General features: G+C 32.8%; 1 long non-coding RNA gene across 1 annotated transcript in view; it reads left to right on the top strand.

Annotated features, from left to right (window-relative positions):
• The first annotated feature begins 452 nt into the window (after positions 1-452).
• LOC118760966 overlaps positions 453-3,003 on the top strand; it is an 8,616-nt gene continuing 6,065 nt past the window's right edge. The window contains exon 1 of the long non-coding RNA XR_004997068.1: positions 453-554. This is a non-coding gene — a long non-coding RNA (uncharacterized LOC118760966). The remainder of the gene's footprint in view (positions 555-3,003) is intronic.

Below are 3,003 nucleotides of genomic sequence, written 5' to 3'. Positions count from 1 at the left end.
GTGCATTTTAGAAAATCAAGTAAGGAGCTGATATCCTCTACCATCATCATTACAAGAACTGGAGACGGTTTTAGCTGAAGAATGAACAAAAAATTCCTTTGGAAACAATTCAAACTTTGTACGAGTTCATACCTCGTAGAATTCAAGCTGTAATTACTACCAAAGGCGGTCCTACCCATATTAAATTAAATTTGTTTGAAATTTTAAGGTGTTTCCATTATTTTGCCCAACCCCAGTAAATATATAGATAAATAGATATACATATTATATACAAATATATATACACCTGCACACATATACATGCAAATATAGAATTGTACGTCATACATGTCTACAATAACAATCACAACTTAGTACGCACCGTCTGGAATCTCACTTATGGGTGTATGAACCAAAGGAGTTTTTTGAAGCCATGATCAAAGACTCTGATTCAAAGCAGTGGTGACATTATTAACTGCTGAGAAGGTGGTGGGCTGGGAGAGTCGTTAGTATGCTGGAGGAAATGCTTAACGTTTTTCGCCCGTCGCTACGTTCTGAGTTCAAATTCCGCCGAGGTCGACTGTGCCTTTCATCCTTTCGGGGTTGATAAATTAAAGCGACTAGTTGCTTCCCCAAAATTCCACCCCTTGTGCCTTTAGTAGAAAGGATTATTAACTGCTGACGAACTAGTGATTCTGATCATCGAATTGTATATTTGGCCTAACCGTCATCATACCCGTTGCTACAAGTGCAAGTTAGATGCTGATGAATGGAGACAAAGATGAAGCGTCGCGAGAGTGCTCTGCATATCTCCGTTGTTAGAAAAGAAATGAAGGAGCAAAGAAAATAAAAGAATAAAAATGAAAATGGTAGGCCTCGATTGTCTCAAATATCCAGCCAACTAAGAAGAAAAAATGAAAGAAAGCAAAGTAAAGAATTCTTATCTTAAAAAAAGAAAAGAAAAGAACGGTAAAGACGAAAAAAATCCCACAAAAAAATATGCATATAAATAAATGCATATATAAATAAATGCGTAGAAGAACAAGAATCGTCTAGCATGAAATCTTATCTAAATTACAAATGTACTAAATATACTCTGTAGCATAACATAATTAGTTGGAATTTCCTGCGCTAAAGAGACTCTATCTTAAGAGAATGAGAGAAATAGTAGTAATAATAATAATAATAATAATAATAGCAACAACAATATAAAAAAAATTAATAAAATATAAAAAAATAAAATAAAATAAAAACAAAAGAAAATAATAAAAATAATAACAACAACAACAATAATAAAATTAATAATAATAATAATAATAATAATAGCAACACAATATAAAAAAAATTAATAAAATATAAAAAAAAGAAAATAAAATAAAAACAAAAGAAAATAATAAAAATAATAACAACAACAACAATAATAAAATTAATAATAATAATAATAATAATAATAATAGCAACAACAATATAAAAAAAATTAATAAAATATAAAAAAATAAAATAAAATAAAACCAAAAGAAAATAATAAAAATAATAACAACAACAACAATAATAAAATTAATAATAATAATAATAATAATAATAATAATAATAATAATAATAATAGCAACAACAATATAAAAAAATTTAATAAAATATAAAAAAATAAAATAAAATAAAAACAAAAGAAAATAATAAAAATAATAACAACAACAACAATAATAAAATTAATAATAATAATAATAATAATAATAATAATAATAATAATAAGAAAGAAGAAGAAGAAGAAGAAGAAGAAGAAGAAGAAGAAGAAGAAGAAGAATGGGAAAAGAAAGACAACGAAGAAAATTAGGAAGTAGAAGTACGACAGAAATGATAAACGTCGCCCTTTTCAAGCCTAGCCAGGCTCATGGGCCCGGTTTCCCGATTTCCGTAGCGTATGTGCTCTCCCACACTCAGTTGGACTGGATTTCAGTCCATACCAGCGTTACTCAAGAAACAGGAAGAGAGAGAGTGAGAGAAAGTTGTGGCGATAGAGTACAACAGGGGTCACCACCACCCCCTGTTGGAGCCTCGAGGTGTTTTCGCTCAATAAACACACACAAAGCCCGGCCTGGGAATCGAAACCGCGATCCTTCAGGCCTGCAGTTTGTATGGAGGGGAATAGTCGATTATATGGGCACTAGCACTTGACTGGTACTAAATTTATCGACCCTGACAGGATGAAACGCAAAGTCAGCCTCGGCGGAATTTGAACTTAGTACGTAACGGCAGACGAACTACCTATTTTACTACCCACAAGGGGCTAAACGCAGAGGGGACAAACAAGGACAGACAAACGGATTAAGTTGTTTATATATCCTCCAGTGCGTAACTGGTACTTATTTAATCGATCCTGAAAGGATGAAACGCAAAGTCAGCCTCGGCGGAATTTGAACTCAGAACGTAGCGGCAGACGAAATACGGCTGCGCATTTCGCCCGGCGTGGTAACGCTTCTGCCAGCTCGCCACCATAATAATATTATCAATAAAATATTGAATGATATTGTTAGAAATTCAACACAAGTCACATATAACAAAACCAGAAAAATATAGAATAGAAAAAAAAGGAGGAAATGTCTAGCATTTGCACCAAGAACCTCAATATAAACTATAAAAACAAACATATAAAAGAGCGATGACAAAGCAATCAACGCTAATTAATTCTTCGTAAGATGGGCGGAGTAACTCTTTATTTATTCATTTATTTTTTTTATGTACACACCTCTACTTGTTTCTCTCTCTCTCTCTTTCTCCTTTTCTCTCTCTCTCTCTTTTCCTCTCTTCCCCTCTCTCTCTCACCTTATAAACCCTGTGGGGTTGTACGGAAAGTTAGAGAAACAGTCGGGGGTTTGCGGATTGTGTTTGTTATTGCTGTTGTTGTTGTTGATGCTGTTGTTGTTGTTGTTGCTGTTGTTGTTGTTATTTTTGCTGTTGTCGAGGAGAAGTATTTTACGGTTTTGTATATTACTAATGGTTTTCATAGGACCGATAGATTATTATCAT

The sequence above is a fragment of the Octopus sinensis genome, unplaced genomic scaffold (genome assembly GCF_006345805.1).
Source record: "Octopus sinensis unplaced genomic scaffold, ASM634580v1 Contig02720, whole genome shotgun sequence".
NCBI lineage: Eukaryota > Metazoa > Mollusca > Cephalopoda > Octopoda > Octopodidae > Octopus > Octopus sinensis.
Note: the sequence above shows the minus strand (reverse complement) of the source record. Positions and strands in the feature narration are given on the sequence as shown.